The 14,536-nt window shown below is 47.8% G+C and overlaps 1 protein-coding gene across 1 annotated transcript in view; it reads right to left on the bottom strand.

The window, feature by feature from the left end:
- AFF4 (ALF transcription elongation factor 4) overlaps positions 1-13,362 on the bottom strand; it is a 46,342-nt gene extending 32,980 nt beyond the window's left edge. The window contains exon 1 of the mRNA XM_056502033.1: positions 13,023-13,362. The gene's annotated coding sequence lies outside the window, so the exon portion shown is untranslated. The remainder of the gene's footprint in view (positions 1-13,022) is intronic.
- Between the last annotated feature and the right edge of the window lie 1,174 nt (positions 13,363-14,536).

The raw sequence follows: 14,536 nt of genomic DNA, 5'->3' as shown, positions 1-14,536 counted from the left end.
CAGCATCACCCAGAGCAGACACAGCTTTCATTTCATTTCTCCTTCCAACCTCTACCTCAATCCCACCTGGGTTTTCTGTTAATCCCTAATCCAGCAAGGGCATGGCTTTGGTTTGAGATCACCACCTTGGATGTGTAACCTGTGGTGTGAAATGGCAGTGTTGGTGCTGCCTCCTCCTTCTGCTTCCCACCTCCCACCTCTGGGACTTTTGGACCACAACTCCAGACTAAAGATAAACCCCAACCAGCACACCCACACTGCCTGAATTTCCTGGCAAAGCTGTTAAAAGAAAAGAGGATCTTGGCCAAACCCTTCTCACCCCCCTGAACCACATCAGGCACACAAGCCCTCACTCCAGCTCAGCACCAGCAGCATCTCTTCATCTTCCCAGACACAAAACCATCAAAGGCCAAGGTTGGCCCAAGGAACCCTCTACACACAGCCCATCCAAAGGGATCCCACCCCAGCACACCTCAGCCAGCCAGCAGTGCATCTTCAAAGCCTGCTCACAACACCTCCACTTCCTTCCAGACACCCTCACCTAACTCCAGGGCTTCTTCAGTCTCAATTGGTGTCATGAGCAAGAGGAATCAAACAGTTAATTGGTTAATTGGCTGCGATGAAACCCCAATTTTGTTTGACAACATTTGGCCACGAAGGATAAACAGGCTGAGAGGGAACGTGCAGGATCCCAGCTCCCTGCAGGGCACACCCAGCTGCAGGGGCACACCCAGCTCCCACCATTCCAGCCTTTTCTCTCAAAAGAAAGGGGCAGAAGAGCTGGAGAGCATGCCTGGAACAAGGAATGATGTTTTCAGAAGGCATTTCAAACTACCTAAATGCTGCATCCAAATATGCTTGTTGATTATTTCAAATATTCTTTTTACCATGGGCAAGGGGCATCTCAGGAGCTGGCACAGGACACTTCTCTCAGCTTGTACATCAAGTAGGGCATCACCACAAATCCTGCCCTGGATTCATGTGCATAAGCCTAAAATGCTACTCTGTCAGCTTTTAATACAAACACACTCCCAGAGGAGCTGTTTAAAAAGGGAGACATTGACAAATAAATGCCCTGCAACAACAAAATTAACACAAAAACACCGACACACAAAGAGGAACATTGCCCTGGTGTCACCAAGAGCTACTTACAGAAGTGTACATACAATACATATAATCTTAACTTCCATGTTCTATGTGATGGTGAAGAAGAAAAACAGAAAAAAATATCACACTTCCTACTAAAACAATACAGCTTTGCCCAAAAAAGCACAAACAGGACGATTCTCCTGTGATGGTGCAAATACAGAAACAGCAGAGACATCTTCAGAGTCTAATAACTGAAATAAGGAACACAACTGAAAACAACAATTTACACAGAATTAAGCAGTTTTTGTACAGGCAGAAAAAACCAACTTCTCAAAAGCATGAGGGTATCTGTTTCTGTCCTTCACCTTCTGACACAGGAGGGGGATTTGGTTTGGGATGGCTCCTGGTGCAGGTGGGATCTGCTCTGCCAGAGGAAAGGTTGTGACAGCACCAGTATCCCAAAATTCTACCCCATAACTCGGTATCACAGGGTGAGACTGCACAGGTGAACACAGGAAACCCTGAGCCATCCTCTTGCTCAGCTATTTTTGATGAGAATGAACTTTTCCACAGCACCATCTCCCTCTTTCCAAGGTTACATTTCAGCTCTTGGGAATACAATTTAAATACAATTGTACTGGTAATATGATACAAATATAAATCAGATTCACCACTAACTGAATCACAAATGTTTTTCATTCCTACAATACAAACACAAATGCTTCTATCCCATCCTTCACATCAGCAATTCCTACTGCACATTCAACAGGGAGAACATAAAGTGCCCCAAGAGCTGCCTGGGAACACCTTTGTACATACTGAGGGTGGGAGAGCTTTAAATAAAAATAATTTAAAAAGTGAGTTGGCCTAGATCTGGTTAATGTTTGACAAGAACTCCCAGGGAGGGCAGAGCCAGCAGTTTGCTGCAGGCAAACTTCTCCTTCCCACTCAGCTCTGCAGCACCCAGAAATCCCCACCAAGCACGATGTGCCTGGACTTGTGCTGCTCCCCAGACAAAGCAGCACAAATCCTTCACCACCGTTAGCTGAGAGCAATTCCACAGCACTTTCTGTGGGAGCACAGCCTTCATTCCAAGTAATTACATCCTGCTTTGGAGTTTGAGCTGCCAGAGTCCCCTTCATCCCTCAAATATCAGGTTACCTGAGGATCAGTCAGCATCTTCCACCTGAGAAGTCAACACTCAGCGATGGAGGATACAAGAATTACAGTGATCATTTGTAACTCAACACTATCCCCTGGAAAAGGACTTGGGGATCCTTTAGAAAGAGGCTCTGTAAGTGTAAGATTTCATTAAACAAGTCCAGATGAGAACTGGGTGCATCATTCATCATACATGAGATTCAGCACAGAGAAGCAAGGGAGAAAAGGAGTTTGGGTTGGATGAGACTTTAAAAATCATCCAGTTCCACTCCTCCTGCCAAGATAAGGTAAAAGAATTAAGGTAAAAGTGAACCCCCAGCAACTGGATTTTAGAAGCCAAGTCAAGGGGGACATTTCTAAATTCAGCACTTGCAGTGCAGCTCATTTAAAACCATTTTAAAGTCGATTTTTAAATCATAGTACTAAAACAGCTTAAAACTGTTTATATTCAAGAATTTGCAAGATTGGTTTGATGTAATTCACTCAAGGGACCTTAAAAATGCACAACCACACATCTTAAATGTCTCATTTTTGTGCAGAAGTACTACCCAGGAGGGAAAGTGTCTGGTCCCCCTCCCTGAAGAGCACAATTAATTCCCAACTCTTTTCCTTAACAGGGAGCAGAGCTGCTCAGAGGACTTCAGTCCCTCCTTTCTGTGCTGTCTCTTCAGGAGCAGCAGAGGAACAGGAAAGGCCAGCAATGACAGCACAGATCCCTGCTCCTCCTCCTCTCCCCAAAGGCAGGGGGCAGAGGGAGGGTCCCTCCTCCATCCCCTCTCCCCAGTTCCATCCTGGGGGACACCACAGATGTCCCAGTGCCATCCCAGAATAAGAGAAGAATCTCTGGGACTGACACCATGGGATCACAAAGCCACTAAAATTGGCATTTTCTGCACCCACCCCACAGCCAGGCCAGGATTCCAGGTCAGATGAGACCCAGGAGCCTCAATGAGCTCCTGCCACAAGAACCAGCCTGAGCCAGGACAGGGAAGTGAAGCTGCTGCTGCTGCTGCTGCTCAGCAAAGCTGAATTTCAACTTTGCCTTCCCAAGCCTCTCACTTCTATTTGCTTCATCCTGCAATATCTGCTCTGAGGAACAGGGGACTTCCTTACCCAGGTAGTAAATTCCTGGTCCTGACACCACAGCTGAGACCACCAAGCCAGCAGTGCACTGACCTCGAGCTCAGCCATCCACCAGGAACATTCTTTTCTTTCTCAGTTAAATCCCTTCCCAGCCAACTTCAGCCAAGTTCCATCTCCCACTCAACCAAGGGCATCCTCCCCATCCCTTCCACTCTCCATCACTGGGAGAGTCTTTCATTCCCCCAGTGCACAGATGGACCATCACAAAAATCCAGCATTTTTCCATGTGGTACTTTCATGTCCACACAGGCTAGCCAAAGCATATTCCAACACAGTTTCCCAACAAATCTCTGCCCTTTAATTGGGCAGAAACTTAATAACCCAATTCCTGTGCCTACATGTTCATCTGCTTAAACTTTGAAGCCAAGACAATTGGCATTTAGATTTTATTAAGCAATAGTTATTCAGACATCTAACATTAATCTGGCTATTATCATTCTGACTTCCTCACAATAATTTACTTTCATAAAAGACATCATTACATTTGAGTGCTATGAACTCTGTGGCATTAGGATTAAGAAAGGATTCATTTGACAGAAATTCTCTGATAGATCTGCTCTGTGTAAGATTTGAAACAGGAGACAAGGTTTTAATGAGGTGCCATCCAAACCAGGAGTGAAAAGGCAAAAGGGAAAATCACATTCCAGGTTCACATCCTTCTCCCATCTCAATAAGAGAAAAAGAAAGGAGAGAAAAAGTTCATCAGACACTTTACCCTGGTTTAACTGTCACTTCCTCCAGCCTGTGTAAGATCATCTGTGTGCAATCTCTCAAGACATTTATCTTGGACTTCCCACCGTGACCAAGGCTGAGCCCTGTGCTGCATCACAGAACCAACATCACCCTGCAGTGTGGTAGTGAGGGATGGAGGATGCTGGGGAGCAGGTCAAGGTCAGCACAGCAACCAGGATAAAAACTTCATTGTTCAATGACTGAACTCTCCCCAGGACCATGGCACACCACTCAGGGTGAGCCACAGAACAAGAGAGGCCTGAAGGGAAATTCAGGCTGTTCCCAGAACTGCAGGGAAGCACCACAACCACCAGGGTGGATCCATGGCACATCAAGGGATTTTCTAAATTATCAGCAATGTATTTCTATCAATATCTTTTCAAAAGTGGTGGCCTGAACTCTCACAGGGCCAGTGCTCCTCACTGGCAGCTGCAGCAGTTCTAGGATTGCTTTACAGCTCAAAGACTTCACAAAATCCACAATTCTGAGTACCAGGAAAGAGAGAATATGAGTTTTCCCTCCCAGTGTTCAGCCCTAACTTGTATGCAGTTTATCAAACTCAGCATCATTTCCTACTTGTCTAAAATCTGCTGTCAGAACATGACAGTTTTGAGACCTGGGATGCTTCCTGGTATCTTCAAACTTTCTTTTTGAATTTGAACATGCTGAAGATGAGAGCACAGAGTAGCTAAAATTCTGGAAAAACCTAGGGAGGAGGAGCATGTAAGATCTGCAGGCAGAGCAAAAAAATTTGGAAGTGAGAGGAAGGGCCCAGAACTATCTACAGAGGGAAAGTGAAATGCAGCAGGAAAGGCACAGCTTTGATGTGCTGTGCTTCCAAACAAACACTGCTTAAAAAGTTGGAAAGTTTTCACTTTTCAGCCTACATACACTAAATGCCACCTGTACTTTATAATCCCACTGGGCAGACTGAGAAAAACAACAATATTTCTGCCCCCACTGAATAACAGGGCATTTAGTGTACTATCTTCTACCTCAGGAAAATGTTGATAAATGTTAATTTAGCTGTACAAACTCTTTTAATATAAATGACATAATATTTTCCCATAATAATGATGTTTGGCTTTCTTTCCCCCAAAGTTCTTACAACTTCTTGCACTTTTCTGGATGTGGCCTTAAACCAAAAGACATGAAACTACAAAACACAGAATTTTACCAACACATTCCACTTCCAGCCAGTGAGACTCGGTGAGTTTTGCCACCAGCAAGAGAAGTTCAGCTTTTTGTGGCACCAAGTTAAAGACAAACACAAGAACCATTGCAAAAGCCATGTCAAAATTCAGCTGGGTTTCAAAACCCTTCATGCATGAGGGCACTTCACACGAGCTGGGTCAGGGCTGGAGCCTGGAAATGTCTCTGGAGAGCCAAAACTGCTTCCAAGTGCCCAGAAATTCCATGGTGAGAGTTGCCAAAGCTCCCAGGCTTTAGCTGCAGCTGAACAGGCACCAGGCATTGAGCTGGGGGTCAATTAACAAAATTCTTCTAAGCACAAGTTCAAATTATTTTTTTTTAAGGTATGATTCACTATTTATAGTGAGAGTCACAAATAATATTTTTTTTAGAATTGAATAATGCATTGAAATAAATGTTATAGCAAGGAATGAGCCCATTAGAGCAGCTAATGAGATCCTAATTTCATACTCTAAAATAGCAATGAAGATTAAACCACACCCATTTCTGACCATCCTGAGCTTCAAGTCTGTCAGCAAATCATGACTGGACAGATTTGAACATTCCTCTGAAAAAAAGAGACAAAAACAAACAAAAACAATTTTGAATGCCAATTCAGCATGAACCTTGCTTCACGTGGCCAGGAAATAATGCAACTTTTTCCACTAAAAACAACCCAAAAAGCTGAAGAAAAAAAAAAACCTGAAGAAAGTAATTTTTAAGGAGGTTATAAGTGATTAACAAATTTAAGCTGAAGACTACTTGTTAAAACTCTCCTATTAAAACATATTTCTGGTAATTATTGGCTAAGAATGTGTCACAGTGCAAAGTCCTTACTTGTGTTTTTTGCTCATTAAATATAATTAGTGGAGCTCTTTCAGCACAAGCAGTTGCTCCAGGAAAAACCTTTTCACCCTTTATCTTTTTTGGCTGGTTTACACCAAACACCAATTTCTACCATGGCAAATCAATACTATAATATCATGCTAATTTATCCTATCAGCATCAGAAGGCTAAATTAGATCTAAATGAATTAATTTAAAAATAAAATAATTAACTAGAAATCCCAAAGTTCAGCAGGCAATTTACACCAATATTCCATGTGAGCTTTTCAGCCACAGGGGGATTCCAGAGCTCCACACCAGGAAGAGTCAGAGGTGAACTGGAAGGTTTAATGGAAAATGCCAAACAAACACAGCACCTGACTGAAAAATAGAAAAACCTCCTCAAAACACACAAACAAACTCTCAGGAAGTCTGTTTCACAGACAACTAGAACACAAAAAACCCCCAGGAGATAAAGAAAATATCAGTACATCAATGCATTTAACCTCCTCCTGGCCAATCTTTGTGCTTCAAGGCTTCCTGAAGTTACAAAAATACAATAATATTAGGAGATCTCTGTAAAATCAAGCATTTTTCACTCAGCAATTTCCATCAGGTTCACTTTATTTATGTCAAAGCACAGGACAACTTGCTGTTCCTTTAAGTTCTTCAACCTGTTACCCACATTCAATTGCCTGAAATTTCCATCTTAGTGTTTTCAAATCTGGATTTTGACCAAACAATTTAAAAAAGTATCTTTAAATAAGGAAATGCTTATGCTAATTATAATGCAACACTGGAAAGTTACATTGGCAGATCTCTCAAATTATTTTGTTTTTCCACAGAAACTCTGGCTATTCCTCTGCCCACAGAACACAAACTAAATTCCCATTTTGATGTAGGGTGTTTTTTTTTTTTTTTTTTTTGTTTTTTTTTTGTTTTTTTTTTTTTTTTTTTGCTTTGCTGTGGGAAAAACAGAATTATAGAATTGTTCAGCCCTTCAAATTCCTGAAGTCCCACCATTGCCACTGCCAAGTGGCACCTCCACACCCTAAAGCCAGGCAGGATGGGGACAGCACTGCCCTGTGCAAGGCTGGACAATCCTTTCCAGGAAGGAATTTTCCCAATATCCAGCCTGGACCTCCCCTGGCACAGCCTGAGGCTGTTTTCCCCTGTCCTGTCGCTGCTGCTGCTGCCTTTGGGATTTCCTGAACACTCCTTCTGTGAGTTCCTCTGCAGCCAAACCATACAAAGGGAATTGTGGGCTCTGATCTCTTCATCCTCCTCGCTTTAATGATTTGTGCACATCAAAGCCTGATTAAAACCATTTAAGCACTTCCATCACTGAAATCTCTTTAACGTCTTTTGGAAATTAAATTAAATGCAGAAACAAAAAAAAAAAACAAAAAAAACCACCATGTGAATGCACAAAGCTGGACAATTATGGTCAGGTTTGAGCTTTTATAGTCATGTCAGCAGGAATGGGGAAATATGTGGGAGTACACAGTTCCTAAAGCCTAATTTATATAAAAATATAATTGACAACCAATATAAATATCCAATACTCATTTAAAATCAGATATCTTCAACAGGATCACACCAAGGAAAGTGAATATCAGGAATTTCAAAGGAAAATGAAGTGAAAAACTGAATGACTGTTCAATGGTGTGAAATTTCCACAGGAAGAAACCGTTGAGGGAAATATCTGCTCTGGAACAATTTACCTCGGTGAAATCTTAGAATCCCAGCTAAGGACAAGTGGAAACAGTTTCCTCTGTTTGAGAAGTTTAACTTGTCACTGATCACAAACACTGTTTTCTCAGTGTCTGGTTCTGCAAATTAAACATTCTTTATTTTTTTCTTAAACTGGAAAAAGTCTGTCAATAAAGTGACATATCACCCAGCTCCAGTGAGGTACCAACTTCCAGGAGATGACAAAGTGACACCAAGACCTGGCTGCCCTCTCATTTTAACACCACACACAGCAAAGGTTACAGAGCTGGAAAAGCTGCACGTTTTGGGATCTGCTTTGCTTTGAGACCTTTTGTGACACTTCCCAACCCTCAGCCACTCCAGGAGGATCAGAACCATTCTAGGACTCATTCCTGCCCCTCCATGAGCTCAAAAACTGAGGGAGTTTCCAGCCCAAAGCACAAACAGCTTAAAGCAGTTCTTGGAATATTGGAACTGCAAATAATGTGGGAACATCAATCCTTCAGAAACAAACACACTGAAGAGAAGCACACCATTATCCTGCCTCTGCTCTCCTACCTCTTTATGTTCCCAGTGTAGAACTGGGAATAGTGGGAAACTGCTGTGGGGCTGCAGAGGAGCACACCTATCCACATGGAGAGATAAGGAATGATAAAACAGCCTCTCCTGGAAAACATGAGCACTATGGGATTGCACATTAGTAAAAGCACACTCTATTTGTTTAATTATAAAACATGAAAGCAGCACGTTCAAGTAATTTATCAATAAATGTTGTGATGTGAATAAAAACTAAGATGAACGGTAAAAAAAAATAAATCAGTAAAAAGGGGCTCTGAGCTGCCTCATGAGGTGTTGTTTTCCATAAAAAGATGAGCAGGAAGATCTCTCTTAATGAGCTGTTAACAGAAGAAAATTAGTTCAAGACTTCAGGGCAAGAACTTCCCTTATTCTAGGTTTGTACAGTATGGAGTATAAGGAGATTTTTTTCCTGCTGGTACCTGGTGCTACTGGCAGTTAATAACCCAGGTTTTACAATCATCACCAAGAATTAATGAACCAAGCAAAAACAAGAGACAAGACAACCTGAGGAACTCCAAGCACTGGGGAGAAAAGACAGAGTTAGGGAAAAGAGGAGTTTGAAACACAGAGCTGAAGCAAGAAACTTGGAAAGCAGTAAAAATCTGAGAGCCTGGGGAGATGGCAGACACCAAATGAGACACGAGTGCATGAGGCAAACAAGCTCCCAGCTCCAGCTCCAGGGAATTTTGGCCAGCACAGCTGAGGCTGGCCCAGCCCCAAGGAGCTGTGCCATGGCACAGGGTCACCTCAGAGAGCACCAGCACTGCTCCAAACTGGGAAGTGTTAATTCAGCTGGAACACAGGCATCCAGTGCAAGCAGCTGGAAAGAGAATAAAGCTGGATTCCTGCAAGAGAGAGCCACGGGCAGAGAACAGCAGAGCTCCAGCACCTGGGGCTGGCTGAGCTCAGAGAGGCTGTGACAGGAAGGAGCAGGGGCTGTGCCTGGATTTCCTAAGCACTGACAGCAGCCCTGTCATTTCACAAGCTGCACAGCATCTCCTTAGTCATTAGTGACTGCAGAGAAGGAACCATCCTGCAAGAGAAGAGTAACTGCCACACAAGTTCTTTCATCTTGAGTTTTGCAATTCTATGAACTTGATTGCTTATTTTCTTAGTTTAACACAGTTAAGATATTTTACATACACCTAACCCTGCTCTAGCTAAATGCAATCTGTTAAAGTCTCTTGACTCGTTTCCAGACACTTCCTCTTCATCCTGCAGCCTCCATCTCCCCACAGCTCAGGGTGCTCTGTTCTCCCAGTTTAGAGAAGCTGACACCAACCTCACTTTGGTTTTGGTACACACTCTGAGGGAGACACTGAAGGAGAAGGAGGACAGAGGGTCTTGGTGGGAAGGGACCTCAAAGCTCATCCAGTGCCACCTCTGTCATGGGCAGGGACATCTCCCAGTGACCCAGGTGCTCCAAACCCTGTCCAGCCTGGCCCTGGGCACTGCCAGGGCAGCTGTACAGGGTACCTGTGCCAGGGCCTGCCCACCCTCACAGGGAACAATTCTTTCTGTGGATCTAATCTAAACTGAATTTTAGGTATCTAACCTCAAATTTAGTTATTTGTGAGCCTCTGCTGAAGATAACTGTGACACCATAGTAATGAGAGAAAGGAAATAGGCCTGCAGAACAAACCACAGGTGAGTAACAAACTGAAATTATGTGGCCAGGAACAATTATTGCCACAGAAAAGAAACCTCAGTCACCAAAAACTCCAGACTAGTCCTACATCCTCACACAGGGGGACTCCAAACACGACACTGCCACTCACATTGCTCCCAGCTCAGCACACACGTTGCTGTGGCCTCTTGGAAGCTGCTCAAGCTCTCTCCATGTGCCCATGGCAGAGGTGCTGCTTTTCTAGCTCAGCTCTCAAAACTCAACTCTCAGTATTTCCACCCTCAACACTGCAAATTTCTGATGATCTGGAGTGAAGAGTAAGTGCAGTGATGAGTACAAAACTTCTAAACCAAGAGGATGAGCAGGAAGGGAAGGGAGGGAGGTTTCAGCAACAGCCACCAGCAGCTTTGGCACCTGTCCTAAGCACTGGAAAAGCAGTGAGGGGGACAATGCCAGCAGCTCCAGCAGCACCTGGGCACAGAGTCCCAGCTGCCAGGCACCAGGAGGTGCCAAGAGCCTCTGTCTCAGCCAGCAAGGCACAGTCACACAGGTCCTTAGTCACATCCGACAGGAGCAGCCACTGGAAAGCACCAGGGCACAGACCACACACCTGCCAGCAGCCACCAATGACACTGGGAGCAAATGCCACCCTGTCACGGGCCAGCTGCCACCTCAGGACACACTGCTGCTGCTCTTTATCTACAAAGCCCCCAAGAAGCAAACTCTGTGGTTTGTGCAGACAGAAGTGTGGAATCTTCTCATTAAAGAACTGGGTCGTAATCATGCAAAAGCATCTGCACATTCCAGCTCCCTAAAAAAACATCCCAGAAGTCCCAAGTCATATTTCACCAGGTTTTATCGTGTTTTATCAAATTCAGGTCACTAGAACTGGCAAGAATGCTAAACACATAAATATGACTTATTTTTCTGGCTTGCTGTGTGGCTTCTCACACAAAAACTGACCCCAGGGGCTCAGTCTCACTCACTCAATGTTTGAGACAAGGAGAAAAGTCATAAAATAAGAACTGCAAAGATGTTTAGAGGAAATACCAGGGACCTGAGACAGCTTTTGAGATCAGAGTTGAAATTCACTGTTTTCATTCACTGATGTTAAACTGTACTGGAGTCCTGGGGGCACTGACAGCACCCAAAGAAGGGACATGGGGATGGGGAAGGGTGTGGAAGGACCATGAAGCAGCTGCTGAGGGCACTGGGACTGCTCTGCTGGAGAAGAGGAGCCTGAGGTCAGAGCTCACTGGGGGCTGCAGCTCCAATCTCTGTGACAGTGACAGCACCAGGGAAGGGCTGGAGCTGGGCCAGGGAGGTTCAGGTTGGATTTTGGGAAAAGATCATCCCCCAGAGGTGCTGGCACTGCCCAGGCTCCCCAGGGAATGCCAGAGCTCCAGGAGTGTTTGGACACTGCTCCAGGGATGTCCAGGGTGGGATTTTGGGGCTGGGCAGGGCCAGGAGCTGCACTGGATGATCCTGTGGGTCCCTCCCAGCTCAGGATATGCCAGGATTGTCCCCTGAACACAGGAGACTCTGCTCTCACACAGAGCTGCAAACACACTGGACAGGAGACAGAAAATGACAAAAATTGACATTGCTACATTAATAAAGCCAAGGTATTCATAATGCAAAAAGATAAATTTTCCCTTTTGTTCCTGACCAACAACCTGCCCCAGTCCCAGTGACACTGGGACTGTCTCACACCTCCAGGCAGACACACAACAGCAGCTTGGGGAGTTTAATCACGTTTCCCTCATTAGAGGAGACCATGAAATGACCAATCAGGTGCACAACCACTCCTGCAGAGCACTTCACTAAACCCTGTTTTGCAATAACCCCCCCAGGCTGCAAATCCCCACTTGCCAGGGATCTGAGAGAAGAATTCAGCAGTTTTAAAGGAATGTCAGGAACTAGAAATCCACCTGAGAGATCAGTAGCTGGAAGGGAGCCCAGGTGACAAATAAACACACAGACCTGAGCAGAACCAGCTCATTCCCAAGAGGGACATTGAGAAAGGGACACTCAGGGCCTGGCTGCCATCACTGGGAATGTTGAAAACCACCAGAATTCCTGAGAAAATGATCAAACAAGGCTGTAATAAGACCAGAGGTGAGCTGAGGGGGGGACAGCAGGTCCCACACCTGCCCCTTTTCAGGCTCCTTGCCCATTGTACAGCATCTGCCCGCAGCTTTGGGTACAAGCACTCAGTTCTTCCTGAAAATTCAGTCAAGCACTTGCTCATTTCCAGAAGAGAGCCACAGACACAGCACTGAATGAACCAATACCTCGGTTACACATCTCAACACTTTTATGCTTTGTTTTGTTCATTGGAAAAGGGAAAAAAAAAAGAAAAAAAGTCAGCCCAGAGTCCAGGAATGTTAATCGGCTGCTCTTTTACAAAGTCCAACAGAACCCCCCAGCAGGGATGAGGCTTTACATAACAGCCACCCACTCACCGGCGGCCGGGATTGTGTCCGGAACTCAGACTGTCCCCCCGGACCTGCGGCAGCACCGGCCCGAAGCCAGTTCCGAGAGCAGCCCCGGGACCCCCCGGAACCCCCCGGCCGCTCCTGCCCGCTCCATCCCGAGCGGCTCCGGCCCCGAACCGCGGGGAGCAGAGGGGAAGGAACAAAGCCCTGACGTCAATTACCGGAACAGGATTAAACCCATCACCGGGGAGGGAGCGCAGCGGCCGCGCCAGCACCGAGCGCCCCCGGTTCCCGCTCCAGGCAATGAATGCGGCCCCGGGAGGGACCCCCGCCCTCCGCAGGTGTCACCGCGGGGCGAAGCGCGGGGAAATCGCGGCTCCCGGCGGGAGGTGCGGCTGGAGCGGCCGGTGCCGGCCCGGGCCCGCGGGATGCGCCGCGGGGGAGCGGCCGGGCTGTCCCGGGAGGGGCCGGGCCGGGGCGGCGCTGCCCCGGTGCCGGCGGGAGGCCCAGCCCGGCCGCGCTCACCTGCGCTGGCCGCTCCGCTAGGCCCGGACCATCTCCTGGCTGCCGCCACCGGCGAACGATGAGGCCCGAGGAGCCGCCGCCGAGTCGCGGAGCGCCGGGGGGCGCGGGGCGGGCCCGGCCCGGGGGAGGGGGGGCGGCTCACAAGCGGGCGGCCGCTCCGTAGGGGTCCCGGCGGTCCATGGCTGGGCCGGCGCCGGGCTGGCGGCTCGCAGGGCTCGGGCAGGACCGCGGCTCGGCCGGGGCTGCGCTGGGCCCGCTCCCGGTCCCGCTCCCGATCCCGGCCCGGTCCCGCCTGGCGCTTCCCGGCGGCCCCCGCGCGCCGCCGCCGCCCCGATCACGTGACGCGCGGGGAGACCACGTGACCCCGGCGGAGCGCGCTCGCGCGTGGGGCGCGGCCTGAGCGCGGCCCCGCCTCCCTCACGGGGCGGTGGGAGAGTCACGTGGGCAGCGCGCGGGGAGCGCTCCCGCCGCGCAGAGCAGCACAGCGCCCCCTGGCGGCGCGGAACGGCCGGGCCTCATCCCGATCCCAGACCGGCCCTCATCCCGATCCCGGGCCTTTCCATCTCTCGGGAAAGGCAGGGAGAGCTGGGGGTGAGGAGAAGCCTCGGGGCTGTGGCCTCCCAGTGCCGGAAGGTGCGGCAGGAGAAGATGGAGAGAGGGTTTCCGAGGGATGGAGGCTCAGCACGCAGGAAGGTTCCCCACCGCGGAGGCAGGGCAGGAACTGCTGCCTGCGAGGCGCTGAGGCCCCGGCAGAGCTCACCCAGCGCCCCTGGATCCCTGGCAGTGCCCAAGGCCGGCTTAGAGGGATTTGGAGCAGCCTGGACAGGGGAAGTGTCCCTGCCATGGATCTGGATGCTTTAAGGTCCTTCCAACACAAACCATCCTGGCATTCTGGGATTCTCTGCTGTTCTGCTGTCAAGGTTTGCAGCCACATGCTGGGGGAACAAAGGAGGCTGTGAAGATGCACCTCAGGCAGGATCCAGGGTCCTTGTTTGAGGCACAGCTGGGGCAAACAGAATTTCACAAAGCAAACCCATTCGCTGGAGAACCTCCTGCTTATTAAGGACTCATCCCTAAGAAAACAAAGCAATGCACTAATCCACAGAGACTGCACAACACACTTGCAGCCAGGGCACCCAAACCCCGTTTCTGAGTGGCAGCTGCTCGGGTTCATAAAGCCCTGCACTCACAAATGGGGCTGTCTCTCCCTTTTCCTTCTCCCCTCTGCTCCCAGGGTTTCTCCTTGAAAGGTGACAGCTGTTCCTGAGGCTGTTTCCTGCCAGGCTGCATCAATTGCTTCCCCACAATGAGCAGTGGCAGCTTTGCCTGGAGAGGGAGGGATTAACTGGGGCAGTCCCTGCAACAATTCCTGGTTAACAGGGATTTTACAAAATTCCCAATCCAGTAGGAGAGCAGGAAGTGAGGTAGTGGCAGATAAAGGAGGGGAGGGTTACTCTGTAAAATAAGAACATGCAGAGACAAAGTAACCAGAAAAGGAAAAAAAAAAAAAAAAA

Source organism: Oenanthe melanoleuca, chromosome 13, assembly GCF_029582105.1.
Source record: "Oenanthe melanoleuca isolate GR-GAL-2019-014 chromosome 13, OMel1.0, whole genome shotgun sequence".
Taxonomy (NCBI): domain Eukaryota; kingdom Metazoa; phylum Chordata; class Aves; order Passeriformes; family Muscicapidae; genus Oenanthe; species Oenanthe melanoleuca.
Note: the sequence above shows the minus strand (reverse complement) of the source record. Positions and strands in the feature narration are given on the sequence as shown.